The following is a 15,950-nucleotide window of genomic DNA, read 5'->3' as shown; positions in this document are numbered from 1 at the left end:
AGTGTTCAAACTTTTTTAAATAGCCATCCACGTCCGAACCCATTTAAAAACAACAGACCTGGGGATGGATGGGTTAAGGCTTTTTTAAGACGTCACCCTTTTATAGTCCAAAGGACGAGTGAAGCAGTGACTTCTGCTAGTTCTTGCGTAGCAGAAAAGGATATAAGGAAATGGTTTGAAGAAATTTTTCAGTTCATAAAAGATAAAAATCTGGAAGGTGTAATCAATGATCCCGCCAGGGTTTTTAACGGAGACGAAACCGCATTCCAAATATGTCCTAATACGGGGAAGGTACTAGCATGTAAAGGGGAAAAAATGTCTATGCAATAGAACAAGGTACTACAAAGGAAAATATAACCGTCATGTTTACGTTTTCGGCTAATGGAACATCTTGTCCACCAATGATAGTATACGGATACAAGAGGATTCCGAAAAAAGTTGCTGTTACTGTTCCGCCAGGATGGGGTATTGCAAAAAGTGACAATGGTTGGATGACCTCAGAGGTGTTTTTTGAATATATGGGGAACGTTTTTCATCCCTATCTCATACAACAAAATATCGAATTGCCCGTCATATATTTTCTAGATGGACATAAAACGCACATGACCTATGAGCTTAGCAAGCTTTGTTTCGAGCTTCAAATTGAACTAATAGCTTTATATCCCAATGCCACCAGAATCCTCCAGCCTGCAGATGTGTCAGTTTTTCGTCCAATTAAAGTTGCATGGAAAAAATCAGTTAGAGAGTGGTGTGCTCAGCATGTAAACGAAATGGTGACTAAAGTAAACTTTGCATGTATCTTGGAGAAAGTTGTGAATACGTCGATAAATCCAGAAGCATTAATAAATGGTTTTAAGGTTTGCGGACTTTGTCCGTTTAATGTTGAGAATATAGATTTTTCGAAATGTCTGGGCAAAACACATCATTCAGCACCATCAGTTACCACAGACATCTCTAAAATCTCCAGCATAACATATGAAGCTTTTACAAATGTTGTTGGGGAGGAAAAAATAAAACAGTTTCGTAACATAAAACTTAATGAAGTAATGACACATAATAGTGAAGAGTTTAATCTTCTTTACAATGTTTGGAAATGTTTTGAAAATCCAAATCTGCCTGTTACGAAAGCATGTTCAAAAACGTTAGAGGAATCTTTACCAGAAAAAGTAATTCCTGCTCAAGAAGAAAACCAATACAGAGAACAAACTGCCATTAGTGAAAAATGTATAACTGATAATAGAATAGAAATGGTCACTCAAGTTCAAACAAATAGCAGTCATAAGCAGACAAACCAACCTTGTGAATCATTAGTTGAACTAAGGAATAGCCAGGATAACTTGGCTAGTGCAAATGTCACACCACAATCGCCAGAATGTAAGTTGTCGCAACCTAAGCCATGTGAAAATAGTAAACAAAAAACGCTAACCAATGGAGGATCTGTAGAAAAAGAGCATTACAGTGAAAATCTGATTAAACCAAAAAGCACCGAAGATTCACACAAATTGAAGTCAGATATTAGTCCAGCCTTTAAAATTATCAATCATTCCGGTTTTGGTAATTATTTAGTATGTCCCAAAACTCCTGAACGTAAGGGGAAACGTGATACTGAACGTCTTCCTTTTGCAATCACTTCAGAAAAATACAAAAAAATGCTTAAAGAGAAGAGTGAAAAGAAAAGAAAGCTAGAAGAAGAGAAGGCTGAAAGAAAAAAGAAACGCGAAGAAAAAAAAGCACTTGGTAAAGGAACAAAAACAATTAATGTAAAAGAAAAACAAAAGCAAGCGTCCAAAGCAAACTTTAAAGATGCTTTAACGTCTAGAAAATGCACTCCTCCAAACGTGCAGAGTGCCACACGAGTACTATTCAGCCCCAATGGAAACAGCATAAATTCCACAAACTCTTGTACAATTTGCCAAAGATGTGTTAGTTCTCAAAACCGCTTAGTTTGTGATGACTGTTCTAAAATATATCACAAGTCATGCGTTCCCAAGAAACACCAGATTCATATTCCGGACGATGCAGACAATGATTTATTTGTGTGCCACAGTTGTTACCAGGAAGACAGTGCTTCAGAAGATGAAGATATGGACTATGATGACGATGATCCAGAAGAAACTGACCTACTCTTTTCCCAATATCAACATTACTACAAAGATAATTGATTTTATGAATTGTCCAATAACTATCTACGGTCTGTCCAATAATTATGAAAAGTGTCCAATAACTGTATTTTTTCGTGACTTTCAATAAAATATTTTTTTAAACTTTGTTTGTCTTAATTATTTCAAAATAAACATACAGGCTAATAAAGTAATGTTTCAGCTATCGATTAATGTGGTTAGATCGTCTAATATAAAAGAATTGCGTAAATAGTAACAAATTTGTAATATCCGTTCGCTTAAGTGTCCAATGATTATGTTGTTTACCCTACTTAAAAACAAGAGTATTTGACCAGTGTGTAACAAGAAAGAAGAAGATTTTCTGTTGGAGTGAATGCACAGAGAGTGATAAACTCCAAACAGACGTAGGAAAAAGAAGACCTACTTAATGTAGCCAAAGGAACAAAAATGGATGGTTTCTACGTTGAAGAAGCCGAAGTAACTAGAATACTACTTTGCAGTAGTACTAGTATGGAACTATGCAAATGAAAACAGTATACTTGATAGAGAAAGGGGATGAAAAAAATTATGAATAGATAAATGTAACTTGAATGGCTAGCTAAATATGCAAGAGAATGGCCACTTGACACTCAAGGAAGGATTCTGCCAATTTGCACGCCTATTTTTGACCAGACAATAAATTAAAGGAAATGATAATGATGGCTAGAAAAGAAGATATTAAGATAATGTTCAGAAGATAGATAGAGTAAATATAATAATATAATGAAAATAGAATAAATTTTTGGGCGCCAGAAGAAGGCTAACTAGGTTAACACTCTTCCAGGTATTCTACGCTGCTATAGAGTATATTAAATTTGTAGTACAAGTATATTAAATGTATAAATTTAAAGAATTAAAAAAAATTCACAATAAATGTATATATTTATTAAATATAACTACTAGATATTCACAATCTCTGAGTTAAAACAAGTGACTAGTATGTGACTCTAAAATGACAAGAAATGGTAGATACTAGTGAAAGTCATTTACAGATTTATACAATTAAATAATGTAACAATAATGTGAATGAGGTTAGAAAATTTTTACAAATGAGTACCTCTAATATAGGAAGTACAAACTACACCTAGATTAGTATGAACCCTTCACCAAATAACACTTGTACGATTGTAATACGTACACCCTAATTGAATACTACCTGATATTAGAACAATGAAAATACCTAATGTATATAATATATATTATACAACTCTCAATGAGTTGATGGGTAACAAGTCCCTAAATGAACCAACTTAGTACTGGATACAAAGATCCTTTTCTGACTAGTGGTTCTAAATACTAACAGCAAGTAAAACTAGTACCTTCCTGAGGGGATGGGTATTAGGGATTTATTCGAATTTAATATAAAAAGTTTAATAGCGAAAGTTAAATAATATTTACCAAAAAATCTAATAAAAATTGAAAATTATGAAGCAAGTTAAATGATTTTAAATTTAGGTGAATTGAACTAATATTATTTTTAAATTAAATGAGGAAACAAGTCTAAAATTAATACAAACCAAGTGAAAAGAACATGTAGGTGGAGAATATTCGAGCTCGAAACTTCTACCAGGAATTATATAAATTTGGGGAACACTACTAACTGTAAGGTATGGCTGTTATATCTAAAATGTACTTAAATTTGTGGAGAAAGAAAAACATATATGTGTAATTAAATTATGAAAGTATGAAATGTCCTGAATATTACTAGAAAAAAAAAATATGTCTTTAACTGGTATGAACAAATGTCCCCCAAAACAAACCCCTTTTCACATGTTCCAACAACGATCCTTGGTGTCTGGTACCAAATCCGTGGAATGAAGTTATCACCGAAGTGGTGCAACTGCCCAATAGCTAATGAAACTACCCTCGGAGGGTGCAGGATGATGAATCAATACAAAAACAAATGGGAGACGGTATCCTTTGGCTTGTTCCCTGATTGATCGAACGTTGGAAGTGTCTGCTCTCGGTGTTAGAGAGGGTTTACCATCAGTAATGAGATTTCTCCAGAATGGCTAAAAACAAAAATATTCCCAGTTTATTTCTAATAAAACAGGTTTGAAAGAGCAGTAAGAAGACAAGTTAACGAGGAGGTTTTTAGAAGACTCCAAAAAACCGACCTTTCATTGACCCAAAAAACCTATCTAGCTTGACATTTTAACCATGGGTTGTGATAAGACTTTTAACAAATATGGCCTTGATTCGAATAGACAAGGAGAATTACAATTTACATGTAGAATGTCTCTTTTTTTTTTTATCTTAACAAATAATATATTTGGTTTTTTTTTTCAAATGAAGTTGTACATGTTTTGTATAAAGAAATAGGTACTGTAAAAATATATGAACATACTAGATATGGGAAAAGAATTATGAAGTCTATGAAGTAAAATTTAATAGGTTTCAGGAAGAACTTTTCAAAACAAAGAAATTTTTTTTTGTCAGAAAAAGTTTCAGAACTGGAAAATTTTGATGAACATAACCACATATTAAGAATATTATTAAAGATCTTTTCTGGATACATTATAGAAACTGCAATATTCTACATAAAACCAATCGATGACTTGATTTAAATTAAATCTATAATGAGAACTATAATTGCCAAAATTATGATACCATCTTAAGAACTATTATAAAAAACATACCGGCGTGAGATCCGTTTTCTTACAGTTCCATTATTCCGTCACTTTAATTCACCCAAAAAAACAAATATAACTTGCAATAGCAATAATTGAACTATGCAACAGGAAATAACTTATTTAATTTACAAAGAAATTCACGCCGCCATCTGCACTCACATGACACTCCCAAGTCAATGGCCTCCCTTCACCGTTCCGACCTCGTGACAGCTGGCGACAGGCGTCAGTACCAACCTCACGAAATATCAATGTGGCCACGATACACCAGTATGACGTCGCTAAGGGAATTTTGTGCGAACGGGTTTTTAATATTATAAGAAAATAATTTTAACAATAATCCAATAAGGTGTTCCCATTAATAATTAATTAGATAAGTGACGGAACGTCACATTCTCCTCCTACTGGGAGAAAAAAAAATTTAATCAAATTTTTTTTTTTTTATATCTCTAAATATTAAACTAAAGTAGTAGTAGTGTATTATTTCTCGTCGATTCGCAAGATTACAAATAACTACAAACCATGCCTCAGGAGAAAGCAGGATGGTCACTGCAGCAGATATCATGAACCGCAACAGATGACTCGAAGTGATATTAAGATATCCTCGGCATTTTGTCTAAAAGCCAAAGATAAACTAAATAATTTACTAAAGTTCATAATGACAAATAAATGTCGAATGGGCCCTAAATCCAAAATTGAACTATCCAGGGACATCAGCTTTATAAAGTGTATATCCAAGGACGAACAACCAGGCAAAGGTGTGAGCCTATTCGTACAATAACGCAAGTAAATATACTAAAGTAAGACCAAAGAAATCAATAACTAAAATAAGTGAAGAATCGAACACTTAATCCAAAACTGAACTAACAATGGACACCAGATTCGTACTAGCATATCCAGAGAAGGACAATCAGGAAGATTTATTGACCAATTCACACCAATACTAAATCATAGAAATAAATTAGGTCTACGTACACCCACATCCGGTAACACGAACCTATCCAACCGAATAAACAAAATAAGTGAAGAATCGGACACTTAATCCAAAATCGGACTATCAATGGACACCAGATTTATAAGAGCATATCCAAAGAAGAACGATCAGAAAGATTTTTGGACCAATTCTCACTAATACTAAATGAACTAAAATTGGTTCATGCTGGTATTCACACTAATTATAGCATCTTGCTACAACAGGGGTATTAGAATAACCAAACATAGGTAAAGAACCAATTGTAATAATAAAATCTAAATAGAGAACTTACAAGTTCTATGACACCATGATACATGATAGAAAGAAAAAAAAATATGTTGAGAACGTGCAACCAATTTTAAATAAAACTGTAGATTCATGGGTTCTCGCATACATAGAATTATCCAGGAAATATTCCTGAATCTAAACAACAACTGATGCCTAAGGAAAGAAGTGGGAAAATACTAAAAAAAATTAATCATTTGTCTAAACACCCCAAACACCAAATTAACGAACTACTATGTATAGGGATAGTCAACAACAAAACATACTATGAAGTACGAGACATAATATAAACTAAATACTTCCCTATCAAATGGTAAACATGTAACTGGAATAATTAGACTAATTACACAAGGATGTGATGACGAATAGACGTCTGCGTACTCTGCCATGAAGACATAGGTTACGAAATCGGATAGCAGTGATCAGTTGCTGAATTTCGAACCCACGTATTCACTATCTAGAATTAACAGAGTATTGGCAGACTAGTTCAGAAGAAGAAATCCATACACACATCAAAATTCCAAACTAATTCCAGAATCATGTTGTCTAGGGCATAAAGATATAAATTATTACAAAGTATTCAAGAGATCCGTGACAAATATCAATACAGTAACCAATATCAAATTAAGACCCACAACATCTTTCCTATATGGCAAATCCAATAAGAAGATAATAAAGGATATATTTAAAAGATAGTATGTAATCAAATATCAAAAATAAAACACACAACCTGAGATAAGTAGTGTATAATATCGTTAGTTCCATAGTTCCATAATAAATATCAATATTAAACCAACTTACTTGTATGAGCCTACATATTCAAATATAAATCTATAATAATCAACACCCTTCTATAATAAGGTGTGAGGTGTACACACTAAAAATACAAGTGAAGTTCTTATTAAATAGATAATCCTACCGACAGGATTAGTTGCTAAATGTTGACTCATGGTAATTAAAGGGCACCATTAATAATACAAAAAAATGATAAGCTCATACATAAGAGTATTACATAAATTATTAACCTAATGATTCCTAAATTGGAAGTCAGCTAACAACAATGCCAAAAGATAAAATTGCTATGTACCTGCCCTATATGGTGAATACAACATTAGACTATAATATCAAATAATAATAAGGATTGAGCTAAAGACAAATAGAGGAAGAGGTTAGCTCTAACAACCCTATAAAGTTAATCTTCTTCCGAAGATGACGAATCAACCTCATCCCTGGTGTTATCAGGCAGTAAATCCTTTATGTGAAATTGTCCAATTCGTTTGTTAGTCGAATTGTCCTTCAATTCATACACTAAAGGGGATATTACCTTCACAACCGTACAGGGAATATATTTCTGGCAAAATTTTGCCGAAATAGCATCACCCTTATTAGACTTTACAAAGTTTCGCTTCAACACTCTATCTCCAACGAAGAATCGCAGATCTCTTTTCCTCAAATTATACTGCTGCTGGTTCCTTAAATAGGAAGTTTTTAACTTCTTCCTAATGTCAGAAAAAATTTGAGGTAGAGTCTGGAGATCATCTAAGCGATGAAGGTTATCGGATATCTGAGGGAGATTTGTGGAAGTGTCTGAAATTGCACCAAAATAGTCACCAGATAAAGCAACATTTCTACCAAAATTGAGATATGCCGGAGAACATTGGGTCACCTCATGGACAGATGTCCTTATGGCTTGAGCTATGGAATGGATATATTGATCCCAAGCTCTGTGATCTGGGAATGTATAGGACCTAAGGGCTGTGACGATACTGCGATTCACTCTCTCAGTATGATTGGCTTGAGGATGGTAGGCAGCATTATAAAAGGTCTTCTGAACCTTATATTTAGCTAAAAGATCTTTAAAGGCCTTTGATACAAACTGAGGACCGTTGTCACATGACACAATTTGGGGAACACCATACACCAAAAAGACTTGTTCCTCCAAATATTTCAAAATTGCTGGAGTTGTGGCCTGACGAAGAGGACAAACTAAAGGAAATTTGGTGAAATAATCCACAACTACCAAGCAATAGGTATTACCCTTGTAGCTCCGAGGATACGGTCCAATGAGATCCATTGAGATCATCTGCCAAGGAAAATTAATGTTCCTGAAGGACCCCATAAGTCCAGCTTGTGGTAAATTACTTGGTTTACAAGTAGCACAAACCATGCATTTAGAAATGTACTTTTTAATAGACTTCCGCATGCCAGGCCAATAATATAATTCAGCAATACGGTGATAAGTCTTATAAAACCCAAAATGACCAGCTGTAACTTCATCATGAAACATATGCAGAATATTTTCCCTATTTGGTGTAGGTACAACTATTTTCCACTCCGACATATTGGATAAGGACTCTATAGGACTTAAGATGTGTTTGTACAGTATATTGTTCTCTACCTTAAAATCAGGATAATTTTGTGGGTCTTGAGTGACCCTATCAATCATATTGTAATACCACTCATCAGGAGTTAATGTGGACAAATCTAAAACATTAAGATCATGGACAGGGGAAAGAGCATCAGCAACCACTACACTGTTGGCCTTTCGATGAACAATTTTATATGAATAGGCAGCCAGTTTGCATATCCATCGGGAAAGTCTCTGAGATGGGTTTTTCATACTATGAAGCCATACCAAGGAACTATGGTCCGTAATTATAGTGAAATTACGACCCTCTAAATAATAACGGAATGCTTCTAACCCATGTATGATAGCTAAGAGTTCTTTCTCCGTGGTGGAATAGTTTTTCTGGGCCTTATTTAATTTCTTACTCGTGTAGGCTATGGGATGTTCAGAGCCATCTTTCAACTGAAACAACACGCCACCAGAAGCAGTATTAGAGCAATCAGTCATCAAATAAAAATGCTCGTTAAAATTAGGTGACATCATAACCGGTGCGCTAGTTAAAGCCTCTTTAACGCGCCTAAAAGCTTCATCGGCCTCAGGAGTCCAAGTAATGGTCTGCCCTTTTTTCCTGTTCTTCAGAAGATCAGTAAGGGGTGACAACAAGGTAGAGTACGAAGGTACAAACCGGCGATAATATCCACACATTCCCAATATCCTACGGACTTGGGTGGTGGTCTTAGGTATAGGGAAATTCTTAATAGCAACTATTTTCTCAGGATCAGTCCTTAGACCCTGATTATCAACAACATAACCCAAAAACTTAAGACTAGGGCGACAAAACTGACACTTATCCAAATTAATCGTTAAATTAGCTTCCTTAAGACGTAAAAACAACTTATCTAAAATTTCCATATGAAGGGCAAAATCAGGGGTGACAACCAAAATATCGTCCAAATAATAGAAAACATAGGGCTCTAACTGTGGACCAATGACTAAATCCATCAGACGACACATTGTCTGGGGAGCAGAAACAAGACCGAAAGGCATGGTGACAAACTGGAACAGTCCTTTACCACTGACAGCAAAAGCAGTATACTTCTTGCTCTCTTCACTCAGTGGGATCTGTAAGAAGGCCTTAGACAAATCAATCGAAGAGATATATTTGGCATTCTGAAGTTTGCTCAAAATCACGTCGATTCGGGGAATTGGATAAGCATCCCTGTTAGTGGTGATACTGTTTAGTTTTCGACCATCAAAGCAGATCCTGAAGGATCCATCCTTCTTCTTTGTTAACCAGAGTGGGGAACAATAGGACGACGTTGAATGTTCTATGATATTTAAAGCAAGCATCGAATCTACTTCTTTTTCTAAATCTGCCTGCCAGGCTTGAGGTATGGGATACTGATATAATCTGAAGGGAGTAGGATTTCCCACCTCAATAGTGTGAGATATTAATGAAGTACGACCTAGTTTGTCATTTGAAGAAATAGTAGTAAACTGAGAGATCATATTCTCCAATTGCCTTTGTTCAGCACTAGATAAACTGGAAAAATCATGAATAGCACTAAGAGTAGACAGATTGAATTCAGATATGGAAAAAGAAAAATCAGAACAACTTAAGGTGCTATTAAATGCATTGAAGAAGTCCATACCTAAAATTATAGAATTCTGTACAGAAGGAATAACATAAAATGTAATTTGCCTACATAAGTTTGCCACTGTGATTTCAATTTGGAGTTTGCCTGTAATAGACTGAACTGTACCATCTGCTGTAGATACTTGCAAGGATGAAATGGGCATAATGGGAATATTAGCAATTTTCAATAAATTTAATGAATGTGCCCCTATCAAAGAAATATTAGAGCCACTATCTAATAAAGCTAAACACGGTTGTCCTAAAATTTGTATAGGTAGATACGGCCTATTATCATTTTGTTTCCTAACCAATAGAGAATTAATATCTAAGTCTAAAGTATTTGGTTGGCTACAACCGTTATATGGAACTACTTCACTATCAAAATTATTATTATGCTTAACACTACTAATTAAAGAAGAATTTGTGGATTTGTAATCATGTGAACCCTGCGAATTCAACGTATCCTGACAAAAAGTTAATTTCTGGACTGATTTTGATTTGTGGTGTGTGCTTGTTTCTTGAACGGTACTCTCTTCCCTTTCCGACTGGAAGATGGGTTTGAGTTGCTGGGTGTGCTTGGGCCGACGGTCTCGTTGTCTGATGGAGTTTGATTCCCTGATTGGGAGGTGGACGGAGAAACGCTCAGGGGACGGAACTCCGACATTTCGTTTCCCGAACACTTAGAACAGTTCCTTTTAAGGGTGTTCTCTAGGCCACAACCATGGCAGAAAATACGGGTTTGAGGAATCCTACAATTGTAAAACGGGTGGCCAACCTGACCACAATTCCAGCAGACAACAGAACTAACAACAGAAACATTATGTTCATGACCCTTATTTTGCCAAGAACGTTGCCTAAAGGAAGTTGGCTGAGAAGAAGAATTAGAAGAGGATCTAGATGTGGATGGAGGTTGAGAAGACCAGGATAACGTTTCCTCCAAACGTTTGCACTTTACAGTGAGGTCATCAATGTTCTGAATGTCCATCAGAGCTAATTGTTGATGGTAAAAGGGTAATAGACACTTAAGGATAATTTTAATTTTAGATAAATCTGACAAAGGAGTGTCTAGACGACTACACATACCTAATATAGTATTAATAAACATAGTAACAGATTCCCCAGGTTTCTGCTTATGATTTTTAATTTGATCTAGTAAATCGTCCTGGAATGAGTAAGGAAGAAAATCTGACTTCAACCTTTTAATCAGATCCAACCAACAAGAAAAACTACCCCTATTATTCATAAACCATGTAAAAGCTGGACCGGTGAACAGTTCAGCAGAAGCAGCAAACAAATCCTCTTCAGAGACACCTCTAGACACACGAAGACATTCAACCCTTTCTAAAAACGACATTACATCAGTGTGCTGTTTTTCACCAGAAAATGAAATACCCCATTTGTGTACTTGCACAGGTTTGGGGTAGGTGAAGCTAGATACGTTGACGGGAGCATTAGGAGTAGAGGTAGCTACGGGGTTAACTCTAGAATCAAGTTCACCCTCTAGGGTTAATATTCTAAGAGAAACAGACTTCTTAAAAGGTTCCTGTTCCTCAGTAGCACAGTGTAACAAGTGTACACGGCCAGAAATATGGGCTAAACGAGATGTTAATCGCGCGTATTCTGCATCATTTACAGTTCCCCGAAACTTCTCGATTTTTTTAGACAAGCTGTCTAATGTTTCAGAGATTCCTTTCTGTTGTTCCTCAAAAGGAATATGTGCAGCTGAAATTTGGAGAAAACTCCTATTGCCTGCTTCTTGTTTTAAAGCACCCCGCAGAAGATTGCGTTTTCTATCGACTGTTGCCAACTCCTCTGGTACTACGTCCCTAATATTCAACTCATAGTCCAATTCGTCCACCAGAAGATGTTCCACTTTAAAAGCACACATGATGATAACAAAATTATTGACAAACAGTCCAAAGATCAGAAGTATGAAATATAACTAAGTTTGCACGCAGAATATATAAGTACTGAGAAAAGATTAGCAACACACCAACAAAATCAAAACGGCCAGCAAATATATATTATCAGGTATATAAGCGAATAAATAAATAAGATCAAGTAAATAAATAAATGATCCAGTAAATAAAGTATACTTAAGAAAATCTAGTACCTAAATACTGGAAATAAATTTTTAGTTATATGTAACTTACTACCACTCTAGAAAAAAAATATATATGATCAACGCTTAAGTGTACCTCCAAATATACCACTATTGGATGGAGGAATAAAATATATGTTGTATGTAATATAAGTAATAGCAATATTAAATATAAGTTCCCAATAAAATACAAAATCTAATCTAGAATGTGAGTTGCACAATCATAAACTATAATGAGGTCTCAAAATATGGAAAAAAAATAAATAAATACAGCGTATAAGAATACCTGATAAATATCAGAAAATATTAACGATAAAATAAATAAGTAATAAAATGAGTATAGATATACCAACGGAAATAACAAAGAAACTTCAGATAAAAGAAAAGAAATGACCTAAATGAACTGTCTTAGACCAAAAATAAGGCACCACGTTGGGCGCCAATGTAACAAGAAAGAAGAAGATTTTCTGTTGGAGTGAATGCACAGAGAGTGATAAACTCCAAACAGACGTAGGAAAAAGAAGACCTACTTAATGTAGCCAAAGGAACAAAAATGGATGGTTTCTACGTTGAAGAAGCCGAAGTAACTAGAATACTACTTTGCAGTAGTACTAGTATGGAACTATGCAAATGAAAACAGTATACTTGATAGAGAAAGGGGATGAAAAAAATTATGAATAGATAAATGTAACTTGAATGGCTAGCTAAATATGCAAGAGAATGGCCACTTGACACTCAAGGAAGGATTCTGCCAATTTGCACGCCTATTTTTGACCAGACAATAAATTAAAGGAAATGATAATGATGGCTAGAAAAGAAGATATTAAGATAATGTTCAGAAGATAGATAGAGTAAATATAATAATATAATGAAAATAGAATAAATTTTTGGGCGCCAGAAGAAGGCTAACTAGGTTAACACTCTTCCAGGTATTCTACGCTGCTATAGAGTATATTAAATTTGTAGTACAAGTATATTAAATGTATAAATTTAAAGAATTAAAAAAAATTCACAATAAATGTATATATTTATTAAATATAACTACTAGATATTCACAATCTCTGAGTTAAAACAAGTGACTAGTATGTGACTCTAAAATGACAAGAAATGGTAGATACTAGTGAAAGTCATTTACAGATTTATACAATTAAATAATGTAACAATAATGTGAATGAGGTTAGAAAATTTTTACAAATGAGTACCTCTAATATAGGAAGTACAAACTACACCTAGATTAGTATGAACCCTTCACCAAATAACACTTGTACGATTGTAATACGTACACCCTAATTGAATACTACCTGATATTAGAACAATGAAAATACCTAATGTATATAATATATATTATACAACTCTCAATGAGTTGATGGGTAACAAGTCCCTAAATGAACCAACTTAGTACTGGATACAAAGATCCTTTTCTGACTAGTGGTTCTAAATACTAACAGCAAGTAAAACTAGTACCTTCCTGAGGGGATGGGTATTAGGGATTTATTCGAATTTAATATAAAAAGTTTAATAGCGAAAGTTAAATAATATTTACCAAAAAATCTAATAAAAATTGAAAATTATGAAGCAAGTTAAATGATTTTAAATTTAGGTGAATTGAACTAATATTATTTTTAAATTAAATGAGGAAACAAGTCTAAAATTAATACAAACCAAGTGAAAAGAACATGTAGGTGGAGAATATTCGAGCTCGAAACTTCTACCAGGAATTATATAAATTTGGGGAACACTACTAACTGTAAGGTATGGCTGTTATATCTAAAATGTACTTAAATTTGTGGAGAAAGAAAAACATATATGTGTAATTAAATTATGAAAGTATGAAATGTCCTGAATATTACTAGAAAAAAAAAATATGTCTTTAACTGGTATGAACAAATGTCCCCCAAAACAAACCCCTTTTCACATGTTCCAACAACGATCCTTGGTGTCTGGTACCAAATCCGTGGAATGAAGTTATCACCGAAGTGGTGCAACTGCCCAATAGCTAATGAAACTACCCTCGGAGGGTGCAGGATGATGAATCAATACAAAAACAAATGGGAGACGGTATCCTTTGGCTTGTTCCCTGATTGATCGAACGTTGGAAGTGTCTGCTCTCGGTGTTAGAGAGGGTTTACCATCAGTAATGAGATTTCTCCAGAATGGCTAAAAACAAAAATATTCCCAGTTTATTTCTAATAAAACAGGTTTGAAAGAGCAGTAAGAAGACAAGTTAACGAGGAGGTTTTTAGAAGACTCCAAAAAACCGACCTTTCATTGACCCAAAAAACCTATCTAGCTTGACATTTTAACCATGGGTTGTGATAAGACTTTTAACAAATATGGCCTTGATTCGAATAGACAAGGAGAATTACAATTTACATGTAGAATGTCTCTTTTTTTTTTATCTTAACAAATAATATATTTGGTTTTTTTTTTCAAATGAAGTTGTACATGTTTTGTATAAAGAAATAGGTACTGTAAAAATATATGAACATACTAGATATGGGAAAAGAATTATGAAGTCTATGAAGTAAAATTTAATAGGTTTCAGGAAGAACTTTTCAAAACAAAGAAATTTTTTTTTGTCAGAAAAAGTTTCAGAACTGGAAAATTTTGATGAACATAACCACATATTAAGAATATTATTAAAGATCTTTTCTGGATACATTATAGAAACTGCAATATTCTACATAAAACCAATCGATGACTTGATTTAAATTAAATCTATAATGAGAACTATAATTGCCAAAATTATGATACCATCTTAAGAACTATTATAAAAAACATACCGGCGTGAGATCCGTTTTCTTACAGTTCCATTATTCCGTCACTTTAATTCACCCAAAAAAACAAATATAACTTGCAATAGCAATAATTGAACTATGCAACAGGAAATAACTTATTTAATTTACAAAGAAATTCACGCCGCCATCTGCACTCACATGACACTCCCAAGTCAATGGCCTCCCTTCACCGTTCCGACCTCGTGACAGCTGGCGACAGGCGTCAGTACCAACCTCACGAAATATCAATGTGGCCACGATACACCAGTATGACGTCGCTAAGGGAATTTTGTGCGAACGGGTTTTTAATATTATAAGAAAATAATTTTAACAATAATCCAATAAGGTGTTCCCATTAATAATTAATTAGATAAGTGACGGAACGTCACAAGTGCATACTCCCAATTCTCACATACGCATGCCAAACATGGACCTTGACCAAGGCAAACATGGATAAAATAATGAAGACACAAAGAGCCATGGAGAGAGCAATGTTAGGAGTAAAATTGACAGACAAAAGGCAAAACAACTGGATAAGAAATAAAACAAAAGTCAAAGACGCAGGACAACATATAGCCAGGCTAAAATGGAGCTTCGCAGGTCATAACGCTAGACAAACGGACAATAGGTGGAATAGCACGATACAACAATGGAGACCATGGACAGGAAAGAGAGCAAGAGGACGACCCCAGATGAGATGGGGAGATGACATTAAAAAGATAGGAGGAACGCACTAGAAACAAAGCACTAAACAGAAGCGAACGGAGGAAACTGGGGGAAGCCTATGTTCAAAATTGGACGAATTAAAGGGCAAAAGAAGAAGAAAGATCCAGTTTATTTGGAGTTAGTTCTAAGAAACCATTCTTTTATGTAAATCAACAGAAAATAATTTACATGTTTGATACACCTCACTTGGTTAAATTGGCCAGGAATAATTTATTATCAAGTAATTCTTTATTTGATGGCAAAACAACTTCGTGGGACCATATTAAAGCATTGTATCAACATGACAAACAGTATCCATTGCGAGAAGTTTTAAAAT

At 34.5% G+C, this 15,950-nt stretch overlaps 1 long non-coding RNA gene across 1 annotated transcript; it reads right to left on the bottom strand.

The window, feature by feature from the left end:
* Nucleotides 1–13,139: 13,139 nt before the first annotated feature.
* Nucleotides 13,140–15,413, bottom strand: LOC126892583 (uncharacterized). Its single transcript, XR_007700916.1, has 2 exons — nt 14,915–15,413; nt 13,140–14,288 (listed from the first exon to the last, which is right to left on the bottom strand). It is a non-coding gene; the product is annotated as an uncharacterized LOC126892583 (long non-coding RNA).
* Nucleotides 15,414–15,950: the final 537 nt, after the last annotated feature.

This window comes from Diabrotica virgifera, chromosome 9, assembly GCF_917563875.1.
Source record: "Diabrotica virgifera virgifera chromosome 9, PGI_DIABVI_V3a".
In the NCBI taxonomy this organism is placed as follows: Eukaryota; Metazoa; Arthropoda; class Insecta; order Coleoptera; family Chrysomelidae; genus Diabrotica; species Diabrotica virgifera.
The sequence above is the reverse complement of the archived record's forward strand: the minus strand, read 5'-3'. Positions and strand labels throughout refer to the sequence as shown.